The 18,805-nt window shown below is 34.6% G+C and overlaps 1 long non-coding RNA gene and 1 pseudogene across 1 annotated transcript in view; both read left to right on the plus strand.

Moving 5' to 3' along the window:
• Positions 1 to 9,960, plus strand: part of LOC112671705 (uncharacterized) — a 34,281-nt gene extending 24,321 nt beyond the window's left edge. The window contains exon 3 of the long non-coding RNA XR_007407706.1: positions 7,580 to 9,960. This is a non-coding gene — a long non-coding RNA (uncharacterized LOC112671705). The remainder of the gene's footprint in view (positions 1 to 7,579) is intronic.
• A 1,491-nt stretch (positions 9,961 to 11,451) lies between these two features.
• On the plus strand, positions 11,452 to 14,208 carry LOC112671700 (ATP synthase subunit alpha, mitochondrial-like; annotated as a pseudogene).
• Positions 14,209 to 18,805: the final 4,597 nt, after the last annotated feature.

Consider the following 18,805-nt stretch of genomic DNA (forward strand, 5'->3'; position numbering starts at 1 on the left):
CTCATTCTCTTTTTCCTGAATTGTGTAGGCACCCATAAGAGGTTTGGTCACCAAATTTCTGCCGTGTTGTTTATGTCTTTCCTGGTTTTGTCCTCTGTCTTACACAAGTCCTGCCTGGTTTCCTGCCACCTGCTGAAAGAATTATATAATATTTCCTCTCTTAATCTTAGAATACTTTCGTATTTCTAAGTATCACCCATGCAAAAAAAATCACAGAGATAAATTTAGTTTAAGATCAATCTATGTAAGACCTATACTTAAACATTTTATTTTTTTATTTTTATTTTTTTTTAAGATTTTATTTATTCATGAGAGACACGGGGGTGGGGGTTGCGCAGAGAGGAGAAGGAGGGCAGGACAGGCAGAGGGAGAAGCAGGGTCCATGCAGGGAGCCCCATGTGGGACTCTATCCTGGGGCTCCAGGATTATGCCCTGGGCCGAAGGCAGGTGCTAAACCGCTGAGCCACCCAGGGATCCCTACTTAAACATTTTAAATGAGACAAATTTCATCCATTTTGCAAGCAAATAAAATCTATCCTACTTAAAATCTTTCAGAGACCTTTTACAGTTTAATACATAATTTAACTTGGTTTTTGATACATATAATGCCTTCATCTTATATATAAATTATTTAAATGCCATATATTAAAATAAGATTTAAATAGAATTTTAATCTCTCCCCATTTGTACATGCCCTAACATTTATTTCAGTACCAGTGCCATGTTTTTAACTAATCTTAGAGTTATTGGATTTCTAAAGAATTTATGCTATAGGATTTTTGACATTTTATTTAAATAATTCAGTTATTATATCTTATCTTCTAAAGTAACAGTTTTGTTACATTTATGTACTAAATAACAATCTCATTAATCAAATTTCTATTACCTGTATAGTTTATAAACTCATTTTTCTCCTTTGTTCTAGATGAAGATCAGTCTTTTTTATGTAATGACATGCGTATCTGGCCACTTTGCCAGGTGGTCACTATCATTTCTTACCTCCCCCCAATCACAGCAGCTGCTCTATGACTTTTCCTTCACCAGGTGTCAGAATTTCCACATTCTCCTATAAAATGAAATATGTGTGTAATCAATCAATTTCACCTGAGGAAACACCCTTAGGAAACACATTGTCTTAAAATAAATAGACTCATGACTTGTTTCCCCTCCTGTATACAGTTTGCATTCACACACACACACACACACACTCACACACACACACAGACTCATCTTCCAGAGAGATGTATTTTCTTATATACGTAGTTGCTAAATGTGAAATGATTCAAATGCTATCCCTTTTGAAGAAACCCCATGGAAATCAAAGCAAAATTACATTTATCTAGATGTAACTCCAAAACATACCACAATATGCAACATTTAGAACATTTATTTTGCATTCATGTAACTATAAAGGTAAATTCCCCATATTGTGAGATTGTTAACCAAGGCATGTATTTCAGTTTCTCCTATTTTTTGGAACTGGGGCATTCTAACCAAAGTGGATTGTTTCCCTTTTGTAGTTCAGTGAATCTGCTTACCTTCCTGTCTTTATCATGATTTTTAAATTACATTTGTTTACAGACTTTCTTGTATAAAAAATATTGAAAAATTTAATAGGTGTTCTTTTCATCAGTAGAAATATAAAAGGTTTTTTCTTCCTCAAAAAGTATGAAATGAAAAAATGTGTTAAAGTAAAATAGTACTCTTAATTACTAGGATGAATTTGAGTGAACCTCCCCCCCAAAATTAATAAGAATAGTGACAAAAATGATTTATTTAGTAATGAGGCTTAATGTGTTACTCTTAACAGATGAAATTTAACTGTTTTCTGTTGTCGAACACTAATAAATTTTTCTTTTTAAGGAAAAACAGCACCATTTGTTTGCTTCTTGAAATTGTATTGGTCATAATTCTCTTTTTAGAAAATATTTGGTGTATAATCTAGAAAAAGAATGCAGTGTTTAATTTTGTAAAGTAACTTAAATATATAAATGCCTAAAAGTTAATTATCATTTATGTGGTAAAATGAAATGAAAAAAATTCAACTATAGGGTCAAAGGCATTGTCTACATATTCATTATATGAGTATTAAAGTTTCTCTGTGAGTTATTCGGTATCTATCCTGCATATAAATTGACCACTTAATTTTACTAACATAATTGAATAAAGGAAAAATAGAACAGAAGATGGAGGCTATGAATTCAGCTTTTGTTCAGAAATATTTAGTGCTTGCTATTGACAAAGAACTGAGGCTATAACAACAAATAAAACAAATGCAGTATAAACTTTCATGTATCCTACTGTTTAGTGAGAATACATAATTATGCAAAGAAATATCCATTAAAGGCTGTATTTCATACTTAAATACAAGAATGACATAAGTTGAATGACAGTGGGGACTAATTTAGAATGCAGTTGGTTTTTATGTAGAGATGTAGGAAGATTACAAACTCTATCAGCACTACTCCTTTCATAGAAATCTTTTAGGATTAACCTTTCAATAATGCGTATTTTCTACTATTTTGAAATTTTCCTATTACAAAATAAGCATTTATTGTCAAATTGAAAAACTCAGAAATAAGTTCAGACTATATGAATACACACACACACAGCCTATAAAACATGGTAATCAGTCTTGTAAAACAGTCAATCTTTTAGTTGAACTTTTTCTTTTTTTTAAGATATTTATTTATTTGAGAAAGAGTGACAGAGATAGCAAGACAGCAGGGGAGAGAGGGAGAAGCAGGAAGCCTGACATGGGGTTCAGTCTCAGGACACTGGGATCATGACCTGAGCCAAAGGAAGATGCTTAATCGACTGAGCCATCCAAGTGCCCCTATTTTAACTTTGTTCAGTGAGGTCATACTTTGGTACTACCGGTGGAAATCTTGAACTAATTTCTGCAGTCATTAACCAAAAATCATGTTAAAAGTGGCTTTCTGTTAACATTCTCTTTTGACAGCTTGAGACTTGATGTTACCAGTGGAGGGGATTGGGGTCAGAAGGAGGTGTAGAAATGGCTTGGGAAATAGGGAAAGACACACATCTTGTCAAGAGTGGACCAGTAATAATGCAATATCCTCTTCATAGTGGAGAGCCAACACATTTGTAATAAGTTAGTGAAAAAAAAGCAATGGAACAAACATAGAAATAATGACAATAATAGATAATATTGACTGATACTTATCATGCGTCAAGATTACACTTGTTTTTATATTCTTGATTTTATTAATCACTCAAAGGTAAATACTTGTATTTTTGGCACTCTATAGAGGAAGACACTAAGATTTAGAAAGTTTGAGTAAATTCCCAAAGGTGACTTAAGTAGTTAGTGGGTGTGGTAGGCTAAAATAACCCCTCTGCAAAAGATATCTACCTCCCAGACCCTGGAATCTATGAATGCTACTTTAAATGGCAAAAAGAATGCCGTTTTACATCTTTTTTTGTAATAAGGGTTTTAACATGGAGATTATTCTGGATTATCCCAACGCAATCACATGTATCCTTAGAAGAGGAAGGCAGAGGGATAGTTTACACCTGACATACAAAAGCAGAGATTGGAGCCATGTGGCCACAGGTCAAGGAATGCTGGCAGCCTGTGGAAGCCTGAAGATGCAAGGAAGGATTCTCTCCTAGAACCTCTCCAGGGAGCACAGCCTGTCAACATATTGATTTCATTCCACTGATATTAATTGTGGGCTTCTGGTCTTCAGAACTGTGAAAGAAAAAGAAATATTCTGTTGTGTTAAGGTTAGAATGTTGTGGTAATTTGTTGCCATAGCTATGTGAAACTGATAAGTTATAGTTGTGAAATAAACCAGATATGTCTTAAGAAATAGAACTTTCAACCACTTACCAGATCATACTTGTACCATATAAGCATAGACATAATTTTTTCCTTAGTGCCAAAAGTTAGAGGGAGAATAATTAAGGTGTGTGTGTGTGTGTGCGCGTGTACCATATGTGTGTGTATATATATGTGTGTGTGTATATGATATATTATAAACATGATAATTTTTATGAAATCTTAAGGTCTTAAAAGTAACATCATAATTTTATAATTTATACACACACACATCTGTTCACAAATATTATTTAGTTAATCCCAAAGTAAAGGCAATGTCTATATCATGCTGTACCATACCTTTATTATACCATATTCCTGAAGATACAGTTAACGTTTTTAGGTAATTAAAACTAGTTCAATGTTAATCATTCCTTAAAGAGAAATACTGTCCTCTAGAGTTGGATTTCTATGTGTAAGAATTTTAAAATTTATCTTTACTTAGTCTTCTCATTTTAAATCTCTCATAGCCCTTTAAAAGATTAGTTAACCTGATAACTAGGTTTTTTCATTCATTTTCCATGGTTTAAGTCTACTTCCTTTCATCCACTTCATTATCATTGCCCCCTGTACTATAACTTTTGTAGAGAAATCCTGTACTGTACTGTACTTTTCTTGAAACACATTGTGTATTTGTGAAGTTCTAAGTTTGGTTCTTGGATAAATACAATTAATCTTGGTCTTTTTTTTCTACTCCTCAGAAACACTTTTGGGGTTCCCCTCCCCTCTAGCACTCCCCAAACCTTTTCCCCTAGCAGCATTATTTTGATTGATTTTTCCAGGTTATCAGCTATGACTGACTAAATGAATAGAATTAACTAAAATAAGAGAGAGAGAGTATTTCAAAGGGGACAATAGATGCAATGCTTGAAGCATAGACAGAGGGTGTGGTGGTACATTTGAAAATCTTAGGGTAAAAATAGTATTACCCTTTGGCTAATGCTGCTAGGTGTTCTGTGGGGCCTCACTTGCCTGTGGTCCTGAGGTATAGTGCCAGCTATGCAATAATAATCAGTGTCCTGCTGGCACAGGGTTAGGGAGCACAGGGTTAGGGTAATTTTCAGGGTTTTGCTGGTGTCCTAACCTGGAGAAAACGTGTCTGATGGGAAATTGCCCAGCCAGAGGAGCCTAGATACTTGGGTGCAGCCTTTTGTAAATATTTGTGATGTTTAAAAGATAAACGGAGGCATATGCAAAATTTCAGTGGTATATTGGAACATACATCAGTTGGAATTGAGTAGTTATTAGGAGTGTTATGTGGACAGGAACTAGGAAGAGGGTTCTATAGAGAAGAAGCCAAAGCAAAGCAAGGACATTATTTCATTGGCTATAGCTAAAGTGATTGCCTTATTCTGGGAATGCTTGTTGGCTGTTTGTGGTGGATTGTTCCTAAGTTTCACTTCCTTAAATTCAAGTGCATTGACTCTTAGGTTTGGTTTGCTTACAAAGGATACCAAGGCATTAGAGCACCTGGTTTAATGGCTTCCCTGTTTAATTAGCAGTAATTTCCTATCTTTGATGGATGCCCTCATGGTGACCGTATTTGCATTTGAGTATACTTGCTGCTTATGGTTCAGTCTTAGGTCTCAGCAGAATTATAATTCTTCCTGAAAGTCACATGATAACTGCCTTCAGAGGTGATAAAGAGACAGATGAATAATTAAGCTTTCCAGTTTCCAGGGTCAGCCACATTTTTCCTTTCAAACCAGTGAACCCTATGTTAGGAAGGGCTTATTGGTAATTTTCAGGGTGTCAGGAGCTCACAGCCAGAGACTGGGCCAGTGAGCAGTGTGCATTCTGGGAGTGCAGAGGAAGGACATGCTCACTCTGTCTCTCTTTTATGCTGTTCCTCCTGGACATTGTCTATAAAATATCTCAGATAATGATAATATGGGACCCTCTTACTAGGAATTAGATAGTTAACAGAATTCAAGTTTTCCCAAAGTATTATCAGTATGATACTGTGCCATACTTTTGCAAGATGTTAACTATGGGGAAAACTAGCTTAAGAGTATAGGAAATTCTCTCTGAATTTCTTTCAACTGTTTGTCAATTGATAATAATCTCAATAACATTTTCAATTAAAAATGCATTATCAGACCATCTGAATGCTCCTTATAAGTTGGCATGAATAAAGTGAGCAGACTCCAGATGAGATTCTCTATCTGTAGTAAGTCTGAAAATCAGTCACTTGGAGCAAACAGGACAGCCAAAACCCAGGGACGATTTACTAGGTGTCCTTTGTAGTAAAATCATGGTTCTGAGATTGCCTTTTTCCAACTTGGAAAAGCCCAAACAAGGTTTATATCATATAATATCATAATTCAGGTAAATAATTTATCCTAAGGAAAAAGAAGACAGAATGAGGGGATGCGGAACTGCATAACATAAATAGTAAATGTTAATTATAACAGTATATTGTAATAAAATGAAGAAAGAAAATGGAACATCTAACTGTAAATAACTGCTTAACTATGTTGTGTTTATGAAAGGTGGACTAAAATGGAGCTTCCAATAGATATTTAAATGCAGGTGTATTACTTAACTGAAGCCCTTCACTGGAGGCAGACTCCTAATCATTGTGCTTGCTTCTTGTCTACCTTCCATCCAAGAGCAGAATAAATATGACTATGCAGGTATATGGATTTTAAAGTTCCTTTTAAGTGTATGTTAGAAAAAATAAGGAGTTGAGCCATTAACTGAATTTTTTTTTTTTTTTGTAAGTGTGGTTTAAATGACTGCTAAGATCCCTATAAGACACAATATTTGTAATTTAAGTGCTGGGTGATCTTTGTGGTCCTCTCATGCATTGGGAAGACAGCATGGCCTTGGGTTTTGTTTGTTTGTTTTTTGTTTTTATTTGAACTAAAAAATTTGGAGACATCCTAGAGAGCCTGTCTGTCTAGTTCTGTTTTCTAGAGATGAGATGGAAATTCTTCAGATTTTTTAATATAAAGAACATGTATCTATTTAGAAAAACTTGCACTGCTATTTTGCAAATTTTTCTACTATATTTACAAGGATAATTGGGCTTGGTGCATTATATATTGTAAAACACTATTTTTGTTAATCTCTGAATTAATGAAGTTTATGTTCCTGATTCTGTATCTGGCTGGTTTTTAGTCTTTCTTTGTAAAGTGATCTCAAAAGTGCTGTCAGCCTGTTCATAAAGCATTTATATTTTCAGTTAAAATGAGACAGATGATTTTGATAGCATCCCACTAGGCTAAACATTTATAGTATATGCATTTTGTGTGTATGTTGAAATATACCTCAACATTTCTTGTTGAGAAAATATTATAAGCATTTATATCTTTTAGCTTGGCTTTTACTCTCACTTTTCATTGACTCTCAAAAAAGAGTACTTTAAAGTATAAATTTGGAAAGAAATGGATGAGAAATTTCAAAATCTGATGAACCCTACAGTTATAAGAAGAGCCATGATCCCCTAGAGCACAGAATCTCAATCTCTCTCTCTCTATCTCTCTCTCTCACAGACACACACAGCCTTATCTGAGTACTGGGTGTTATATGGGAGTGTTGAATCACTACATTGTTCATCTGAAACTAATATTACACTGTGTCTTAACTGGAATTTGAATAAAACTATGAAAAAATGTTATAAAAAAGAAATAATATATTAAATAAGGCAACTCAAAAGACAATTATAAAGAGTGCTAAAGAAAATATGAACCAACCTAGAATTCTTTTTTTTTTTTTTTTTTTTTATGATAGTCACACAGAGAGATTGAGAGAGAGAGGGAGAAGCAGGCTCCACGCACCAGGAGCCCGACGTGGGATTTGATCCCGGGTCTCCAGGATCGCGCTCTGGGCCAAAGGCAGGCGCCAAACCGCTGTGCCACCCGGGGATCCCCCAACCTAGAATTCTTTACACAGAAAAGAAAGTTTCTAAAATGAAGAAACAAAGTCATTCCCACAAATATATAAACTTGTAGAATTTGTAACCATTGGATTAATCTTATAGAAAAAGCATTCTTTTGTAGAAGAAAAATGATTTTTATTTGGAAATGTTGATCTATAAAAGCAACCAACAGAGTAATTGTTGCATAAATAAAAGTGATACATCTTGTACAAAAACATAATGGTAAGTAAGGTCTTATGGGATCAAAGGAATTGGTAAAGAAATCATTACATTTAATAACAGTTTAGCAAGGTAGCTGGATACAAAATTGATACATACAAGAGAACTATATTATTTTTTATAGGAACATACAATTTGAAATGAAGCAACATAAGCTACCATATACATTAATATAAAAATATGAGGTAATTTAAATAAATCTAGCAAAGGTTATGCAATGTCCTATATGAGAAAATCTGTAAAACTTTTCTCAAGATTCACTTTAAAAAAAGACCTAACTTAGTAGACAGTTACAACACATTCATGATTTTGAAATCATTATTCTACAAAAATATAAATTCTTCCCACATAGGTGTAAATTCAGTGTAATTCCTAGTGGTTTTTGTGTGCGTGTGTGTTTATGAACATGTGTGTAAAATATGACAAGCTGAGTCCAAAACTAGCATGGAAATGTAAAGGGCAGAAATGGCCTTGAAAATGACTCTTGAAAATTAGGCTGTCAAGATTTATTTATCAGTATAGGTGGATAGAAACATAGATAAATCAACTTAGATGATGAGACAGAGATGGAGACACAGAGATAATTTTGCATGCAAAGCCCAGGAACAATCTCACATATTTATATACATTTGATTTCAGATAATCTCGTTGATGACTTTTTCAGGCAAATAAATAATTTGTATTGCAGAAAAATCTATGAGGGCATATGGATCCAGATTTTATTTTATTTTATTATGATTTTATTTATTCACAAGAGACACAGAAAGAGACACAGGCAGAGGGAGAAGCGGGCTCCCTGTGGGGAGCCCCATGCAAGACTAGATCCCAGGACTAGATCCCTGAATCATCGTGACCTGAGCAAAGGCAGACGCTTAACTATTGAGCCACCCAGGTGCAACCATATCGATCCATATTTTAGATTATTCTCATTTTATTGCCCAATTCAAAGTATATTTTGGTGTTTTCTGGTGAATCCATTTTCTAACAATAAAATAATATTAACTGTCATAGCAAAGAAACTGTAAGCTTTATATTTATGTAAATATTATCTAAGAGGGCTCTGATTCTTTATAATTTAAAAATTACATTTTTTTAATAAAAATTTTATTGCATTATTAAGAATGCCTGTGTGTAGAGATACCTGGGTGGCTCAGTGGGTTCAGCATCTGCTTTCTGCTCAGGTCATGATTATGGGGTCCTGGGATGGAGTCCTTCCTCTGATGCCCTGCTCAGTGGGAGTCTACTTCTCTCTCTTTCTCTGCCTCCTCCCCCGCTCATGCTCTGTCTCTTATCTCTCAAATAAATAAAGTCCTCTTTAAAATTTTTTAAAACCTTTTTTAAAATGTTTTAGGTGTGGACTATGAGGATTCAGCTTTGCTCCTTCTAAATAAAGAAATAGCAATTAAAATAATTGCAGTTAATATATTAATATTAAAATAATAGCAATTAAAATAATTAAAATAAAATAATAAAGAAATAGCAAATTAAATCAGACTTTTCAAATAATAGACCTTATTAGGCACATGGTTGTCAGATACAAGAATCTAGAATGGAAAAAGAGAAGAAAATAAAAGCCAGTAGGACATTTATCCACATGAATTCAGATAAGGGATTATAAGAGAAGAAGGCTGAGAAACTGTGCTGTGAGGTATAAAGGTAAGCCAGTAAGATACTCTTTTTCTATTTATAAGTTATAAGAGTTGATGGAAAATGCACACACATTAACAATTACAGTAAAAATTTCTAAGCATTGCATAAAGCCAAATAAAAAGTTATTATGTATTGTTAATTCATATTCAGAAGCACAGAATTGACTTGATTGAATTCATGGCATTGTGGTACTACATATCTTATTTACTCATGATTTTTCTTCGTTAATTTATTATGTTTTTGTCCTTACTCTTCATATCTCAACTCTAGTACCATTTCCTCCTCCACATAAGCACCCTTTCTTATGACTTAAATGTTTTCTTTCAATGCACTGCTAAGTTGAAGTTCATTTTCTTATATGTATATTTATGGCAATATAAACTATTAATTTATGTTTTTGGTAAGATTACAAACATGTTTACCTATAAATCTGTTTGTTTTTTAAATTAAGAATCATGTATTTTTTCATGTGCCTACATTCAATATCTACAAATAGTTCATTTTGTCTCATTATGGTGTAGTATATTATTACACACATTTAACAGATGCTACTTCAGTATTGTTGCCATAATAGGCATTTAGGTAGCCTCCTGCTATTTACTAAAAAAAAAAAAAAAAAGAAAAAGAAAAAGAAAAAGAAAAAAAAGACTATTGCAGTAGATATCTTTCTCTCCTATTCCCTTCTGGAACAGTTTTCTAGGATTTTGCTTAATTTTATCTTTTTGAAAACATGCCAACATTTACACGGTTGAATAATTCTTTACTGAAAATTAAGATATATTCAAACAAAGGTAGAAGAAATGAAAAATAGGAGCAAATGAGAAAAAAAAAGAAAGATCATGTGGATAGACATAATGAGAAGATAGTAAGATAAGACAAGTTGCCAATATACTATTTGGAGTTATCTAGAAAGAGCAACAGGAGTAAGTAAATAGTGAGTATCTGCACAGAAACAAAACAAAACAAAACAACAAAAACACATATTAAAGAAAAATAAGAGGGAAAGATGTTAAAGGATGTCTATAAATATAAAATAGTGAAGAATGTGATGGGAGGATGAAACAATTAGAATACAACAAAAATTCAAATAATAAATTAACTGTATCTAAGGAAATATATATTTTTCTTTCTAAAGTAATTGATATCAAAACAATAGAAACCCCATAGGTTAAATCTAATGATACCCAAGGACAAGAGTGGCAGTTTCTCTTAAAAGAAAAATCCTGGGGGGGGGGGGGGAGATTAAAAGATCCTTATATAAATTAGCTTTTATAACAGATTTTATTGCTAATTAGATTCAAATACAATGTTTAAAAGTCAAAGTGGGTCAAAGTTTGTTTAATTCAGCTAAAAGAATACAATTTTTAAAAATTCATACTATTAAAGAGATTATTTTATTTTTAAGAGAGGAATTTAAAATGAAATGTTAAACATTGGCACAAAAATATTCCATTAAGCTAAAAGAAATAAATAATAAAAATGAATTTAATTTTAATTACGTATAAGAATCTTTTAGAGTCCTGATGCATGAATGGCTCAGCAGTTGAGTGTCTGCCTTACGCTCAGGGCTTGATCCTGGGATCCTGGGATCAGGGATCGAGTCTAGCATCGGACTCCCTGCAGGGAGCCTGCTTCTCCCTCCGCCTATGTCTCTGTCTCTCTCTCTCTCTCTGTGACTCTTGTGAATAAATAAATCTTTAAAAAAAAAAAAGAATATTTTAGAGACAAATTAACAATATGTTTGATGTATAATATACCTACTATAATACAAATATATCATTATCTATTACATAATATATTATTATTAATTTATAGGGTTAAATTAACATTGTAAGTATGTGTAATAGGTACCATATTTTGTATTAAGATTGATGAGAAAAATGATGAATCCTTAAAAAATTAAAACATAAAATGAAAATTAAAAATTAGGAAATGTGGCCACTCAGCATTTTGTCCCAGTCAGTCCGGAGGCTGCGGCTGCAGAGGAACCCCCCGAAGAGAGACTGCAGAGATGCTGTCCATGCAGGTCGCCATGGCCGTGGCCTGCACCCTCCCTCGGTGGGCTGGGCTGGTCTCCAAAAATGCTTTGGGATCATCCTTCATTGCTGCAAGGAACCTCCATGCCTCTACCACTCGTCTTCAGAAGACTAGCACTGCCGAAGTGTTCTCTACCCTTGAAGAGTGTATTCTTGGAGCTGATACCTCTGTCGACCTTGAAGAGACTGGCTGTGTCCTAAGCATTGGTGATGATATTGCCTGTGTACATGGGCTGAGGAATGTTAAGGCTGAAGAAATGGTAGAGTCTTCTTCAGGCTTAAAGGGTATGTCTCTGAACTTGGAACCTGACAACATTGGTGTTGTCATGTTTGGAAATGATAAACTAATTAAGGAAGGATATATCATGTAAAGAACAGGAGCCACTGTGGACGTTCCAGTTGGCAAGGAGCTGTTGAGCCGTGTTGTAGATGCCCTTGGCAATGCCATTGATGGAAAGGGTCCAGTTGGTTCCAAGATCCATAGGCGAGTTGGCCTGAAAGCCCCTGGGATCATTTTTTGAAACTGCGTGTGAACCAATTAAGGCCGTGGAGAGCTTGATGCCAATTGCTCATGGTCAGCATGAGCTGATTATTGATGACCGGCAAACTGGCAAAACGTCAATTGCTATTGACACAATCATTAATCAGAAATGTTTCAATGACGGGACTGATGAAAAGAAGAAGCTATAGTGTATCTATGTCGCTATTGGTCAGAAGAGATCTACGGTTGCCCAGTTGGTGAAGAGACTTACAGATGCAGATGCCATGAAGTTCACCATTGTGGTGTCAGCTACTGCTTCTGATGCTGCTCCACTTCGGTGCCTGACTCCTTATTCTGGGGGCTGGGGGGGAGAATATTTTAGAGATCATGGCAAACATGCTTTGATCATCTACGATGACTTATCCAGACAGGCTGTTGCTTATCGTTGGATGTCTCTGCTGCTCCACCGGCCCCCCGGTCGTGAGGCCTATCCGGGTGATGTGTTCTACCTACATTCCCATCTGCTAGAGAGAGCAGCCAAAATGAACAATTCTTTTGGTGGTGGCTCCTTGACTGCTTTACCAGTCATAGAAACACAAACTGGTGATGTGAATGCTTACATTCTGACAGATGTCATTTCCATCACTGATGGACAGATCTTGGGAACAGAATTGTTCTACAAAGGTATCCGCCCTGCCATTAACGTCAGTTTATCTGTGTCCTGTGTTGGATCTGCTACCCAAACCAGGGCCATGAGGCAGGTGGCAGGTGCCATGAAGCTGGAATTGGCTCAGTATTGCGAGATTGCAGCTTTTGCCCAGTTTGGTTCTGACCTTGATGCTGCCACTCAACAACCCTTGAGTCGTGGCATGAGATTGACAGTTGCTGAAGCAAGGACAGTATTTTCCCATGGCTATTGAAGAACAAGTGGCTGTTATTTATGCTGGTGTAAGAGGATATCTTGATAAATTGGAGCCCAGCAAGATCACAAAGTTTGAGCATGCTTTCTTGGCTCGTGTTATCAGCCAGCACCAAGCCTTCTTAGACAAATATAAGGACCAATGGAAAGATCTCAGAACAGTCAGATGCTAAGCTGAAAGAGATTGTAACAAACTTCTTGGCTGGATTTGAAACTTAAAGTCCTGTGGATTCACATCAAATGCCAGTTTGGTTTTGTCATCGTTTATTCTAGTAATCAGTTCCATTAGTAGAAGGATTACTCTCATGCTCCAGATGTACAGAAATTACCTTAAAAATAAAGGTTCCATATTGCTTGGTAAAGAAAAAAAATAGGAAATGCACTTCTGGTTTATCTGTTTTTCTTTTTAATTATTTATTCATTTGAGAGCAAGAGAGAGCACAAATGAGGAGAGGGGCAAAGGGAGAGAGAGATCCTTCCTGCTGATCAAGAAGCCCAATATGGGGCTCAATTCCAGGACCTGGAGAATATGACCTGAGCCAATGGCAGACGTTTACCCAAGTGAACCACCCAGGTGCACCTGGTATATATGTGTTGAGACACAATTTGTTTTTTCATTTACTAGTAGATGGACATATGGGTTATTTGCAGCTTTGAGTCCTTCTGAATAAAGCAGCTATGAATATTCACATACACATCAGTATAAACGTACATTTCCAGCTCTCTTTGTTAAGTACCGAAGCATGGGATTGCTATTTTGTACAGTATGTATGTTTTAATATATATGATACAATATAGTGTTTTCAAAAGTGGCTAACAGTTTGCACACCCACCAGCATTGTGTGAAAGTTTCCCTTACTCCCTCTTCTCAGCACACCTGAGGATTTTAACTTTAGCCATTTTAGTGTATGCGTGTTTAGTTGTATTTCAATGTCCTAATTCGTATTTTTCTGATGGCTAGTGATGTTTAGGATATTTTCACATGAAAATTTGCCAGTGTTTATCTTACTTTGTGAAGTGTCTGCATCCATCCTGTTGATTTTTTAAGTAAGAGCTCTTTACATCTCTTGTATAGAAACCCATTGTTGGGTCTGCAAAAAATTTCCCTTAGTCTGTACTTTGCTTTTTTCTTTCCTTAGCTATGTCTTTCAAAAGCAAACATTTTTTAATGTTGATGAAGTTTATTTTATCAATTTTTGTACACTTTATTTTTTCTGTTGTTTAAAAAATCAGCCTGATCTAATTCTCAAAGATTTTGTCCAGTTTTTTTCTTATCTTCCACATTGATGTCTTTATATGAGAATAAAGATGCATATTCCTTCCTTGTTATTTTTTTTTATTTTAGAAACTTTTAGGTAAATCTAAAAGAAGTAGAATTTTTTTAGAAAACAGTGTATTGAATTAAACACATTGCCAACACGTCTAATCAAGAGTGCCATTTTACCTGTTATTTTTCTTAAGGTAAGTTTCGACCATTTATGCTCTCATAATTGCAATATATGTTCCAGTATAGTTCCCTTTGGAGACTGTGTTAACCAAAGTAAATTGATGAGAACTATAATAATGTAGAGAAATTGATAGTAACATAAAATCACTTAGAATTAAATTACATAGAAAAATAGCCTTAATAAAACTGTAATGATTGGTGAGTACTACCTATAGCTTACCTCCTCCAAATTTTTTTTCCAGAAGTTTTCCATAGTGCTATCATGTTTTCCTAAAGATCTCTTTATAAATAAACTCTAATTTAAAGAAATATCCATACTACTGTGTCTCAAGTATGATATTATGTAAGTCCATTATTACTGAGAATTTATTTGGTGGTTTCTTTTTTTCCTACTTTAATTGTGATTTAGATCTTTAAAGAAATGATGCCTTAATTTTCTTCCAAATGCATTTATGATCTCTAAGTAGATATGATGTACATCTCACAACAAGGTAACTTACAGATTTGTTAAATAGTATGATTTACACATCAACACAAACTGAATTTTTTGAAATTAGGTATTTATTCATAAAAGATGGAGATTTTATTATTAAATTTTATAATACCTACATATTTCCTATAGTTAGAAAAGAGAATATGTAGGGAAATCTCTTAGTTAATTGTGAATATCTAAGAATAAAGGATGAAGAAAAGAGAAGTTCATGAAGAAGTTTCCCCTTTTCTCTGGTGAATGGAATTCATAACCATATTTGCAGTATGTTGTATTTTCCAGAGATGGCCACATAATCCCTTCTCACTTGCTGTTCTTACAATGCAGCTGGTACTCTTGAACCCAGGAAGTGCGATCTATGTTCCCTCTTCTTGAATATGGGTTGAAATAGTGTTTGTCTCCATAGAAAATGGTGGAAGCAATTTTTTTGTGATTTCAATGCTAGATCTTAAAAATGTTACAGTTTCTATTTGGTTTAGGACACATGGAGATGGAACCCAGGCACTATGCTGTGGGGAACCCTGAACCAGCCACATAGATATGAACTGAGGTTCTTAGGTGACTGCCACTATCAACCATTAGATTTGTGAGCAAATTATCCTTCAAAAGATTTTAGGTCTCAGTATTTGGGGTTCATGCATGAAACTACAGACATTGTAGAACAACGACAAGCTGTCTATGCTATGCCTGTATGAAATTCTGACCACAGAATCAAAGGTTGCTTTATGTAATTTTTTTTAAGATTTTATTTATTTGACAGAGAGAGAGAGAGAGCACGCACAAGTAGGCAAGACAACAGGCAGAAGGAGAGGAAGAAGGAAACTCCTTGCTGAACAGGGAGCCCAATGCGGGGCTTGATCCCAGGACTCCAGGTTCATGACCTGAGCCACCCAGACACCCCTGTAATTAAGTTTTATAATAATTTCTTATAAAGTGTTAAGTAACTGGAATAATATTTAATTTTTTAAAGAAGTGAGTATATTTTGGAATAACATAGTAGATAATAGATCAGAGGTTGCTTTTTATCATTAATGAGCCTTGGTCATTCCTTGTCTATGTGTTAGTATGCTTCACCTCACCAATCAGACTAATACATATGTCTGTGTGTTAGTATGCTTCGTCTCCATTTAGGTCAATTTTATTAGGTTTAAAATTTTTCTAAATAGGTCTTAGTAGTAGAGTTAACAATATGAAAGAAGCTTTTGTACCTCATAGAAAAGAATTGGGCATTAGAACCACTAAGGGTTTACTAATCTCTTTCTACATGAGCTGACAGATGGGACCACAATTAATAGCCCACAATTAATAGCCCTTGCCATAGATTATAGGTGTTATGGGTTGGCACATTTTTTCCTATTTCAGTGTTTTGGTAATATCAGAAACCTCTCCTAATTTTGATTAGTGGGAATCAATTGCAGTAAAGTCATAGTCCAGCAGCTTGAAATCATCATTTTCCTGAGAAAGAATGGCTGCTTTGTGAAAGCAATTTCCTGTAATCAGAAAGGGGAAAGAAAGAAATGGGTGGTTGATACTACTTTTGTCTTTCAACAGGTAGACTTATTTTGTGCTTATTGTACCTTGAATGGGAGGGAAGACATACAGAAACCAGTTACACACTCTCATACACAGAGTATAGTGGAAAAATGTGAATCTTTGAAGCCACAGAGAAACAATCTTTCATGTTATAGCTGTATGATTTAGGACTATTTATTTAACATATCTGAGAGTTTTCATATTTGTTTAATGTAGTATTAAACCTATTGTACAGAGTTGTTGACTAATAAATGACATTATAAGTGTAAAATCCTTGCACAGTACAAAAATAGGCTCCCTTTCTCCTCTATCTCTCAATCTATATATTTATATATTATAATTTAAGATTATATATATAATATATAGGCTGCAAATTGTAACCCAAGATGCACTCATTCCCTCTTCTTTTTGCATTTTGCCTTTTCTTTAGAAGAGCTCATCTAGTCCCATGTATTTAAGTATCATTTATGTGGTAAATTTATAACTGCATCTTCGAAGTACCAGACAAAAATAAGAGTGTTCTGGAAACAAGAATGATACATCCTATCTAAATAGGTAAAGGAGTGAAGAGAAAGAGAAACTTGGACATAAAAATGATAGAAGAATCCATTGTCCTACAAATCTGGCTTAGGAAAGACAAAATGCTGGACAAGAAAAAAGTGTTTTAAGTTATGGAACAGGAGTTTCAAAGGGCATAGTTAATGGGTTTGTGTTGGAAAAGAGAAGTGTGATATTAAGGTAGGAAGAGGAAACAACTGTGAATAATGCAAGAAGGAAAATTCTTGGCAAGGGAAAATGATGCTGAAGTGAAACAGGGATGTAGAGCTTGGTGGATTTAATATTGGTCATCACCTGAAGATGGGTGAGCATTGCTGGTTCACGGTGCTCAACTAAGGCCATTGGCCACTGAATGATTCTGTCCTTTCCATTTTGCTCACAGTGATGATTCCTCACAGCAGCAGGCAGAAGCCAGAGTATGGCCATAAGACCTTTGTGACTTAGTTGAGATGCCAGCATGCAGAAGCTGTATTGTGTGCCAGGTGCAGATGAGTGACAGAGTAGAGTGGTCTTACTTGAGGAGAATATGTCAGTTATAAGAATTTAGCACAGTATTCAGCTTGAATGTATAGTTGATTTTACAGAAAGAATAAACACAGTTGCTCCCTATGGCTTGATTTCTAGGTAAGACAGCTATGATTGCGACAGCCACAGAGGATGGCAGAATTTGACAGCATACTTATTAACATAAGGGGCCTCAGCATCGTATTATAGAGGAGGGAACAAATGACAGCCATGGTTTGAAAACTGAGCAGATTATATAGTTGGTCATACCTAATGATGGTTGGCAGTGAGGGGAGGAAAAAGAGGTATGTGGGAGACATTGAAGTGGAACTTTAGATCTTGTGAGAGAGAGTGAAGCAACAACTTTAAAAATACCATATATATATTTTTTAAGCTTAGGTTTGTGTGGAGTCAGAAATACGGATAATATAACTATTTGAGTCTCCAGTTTATTCTTAACAAGATTTACAATCTATTATGTAGTTGTCCATTTATTTTTTCATTCTTGTTTCTTCCCTTTGTGTAATCATTCTTTTCCTATTAATCTTTGTTTAAAATAGAAGATAAAATATTTTCCTTTTGTAGTGAATGTTAGTTTTCTTTTTATTCAAAGCTTTCTTAAAAAAAAAAAACTTTCTTGAAATTCTCCCCTTCTGTGTCCCAATTTGTATTTTATTTTACTTCCTTTTAATTTTTCACAGCTGATATTTTTGGGTTTTAAACTATTTTCAAAATAATTCCTACACTGGATTTTGTTTTTTCTATAGAGCAGTAATTTTTCAACTCTTGCTGTATATGAGAATTTCTGAGAATTCCTGAGAATATATATGAGTGGCACCCAAATAACTGGTCTTAATGTACAGACAAGGATGAGAATCATTGCATTTCATATTTTCATAGCTCAGAATTTTTATAGGCTCCCTGAGTGATTTTAATATGGATTTAATGAACAATGAAGAGTCGGGATCTTAGAATATTTGAATGGGAATATTCAAATAGAAATTGTTTAGGAATCAGAAATCAAGAATTTCTAACAATGATTTATTGTTCACTTTGACCACGCTTTTTATACAAATGAAAAATCCTACATTGGAATTTTATCAGCACTATTGCAGGTGAAGAAGGGATCATGAGGACACCAGTATAAACAGTAATACTTGTCTGTAACACAGCATTTCATATATAAGCCACTTAGTAACAGCTCTTCAACTTTTTTTTTTTTTTTTTTTTTTTTTGAGAAA

Source organism: Canis lupus, chromosome 32, assembly GCF_003254725.2.
Source record: "Canis lupus dingo isolate Sandy chromosome 32, ASM325472v2, whole genome shotgun sequence".
Taxonomy (NCBI): Eukaryota; Metazoa; Chordata; class Mammalia; order Carnivora; family Canidae; genus Canis; species Canis lupus.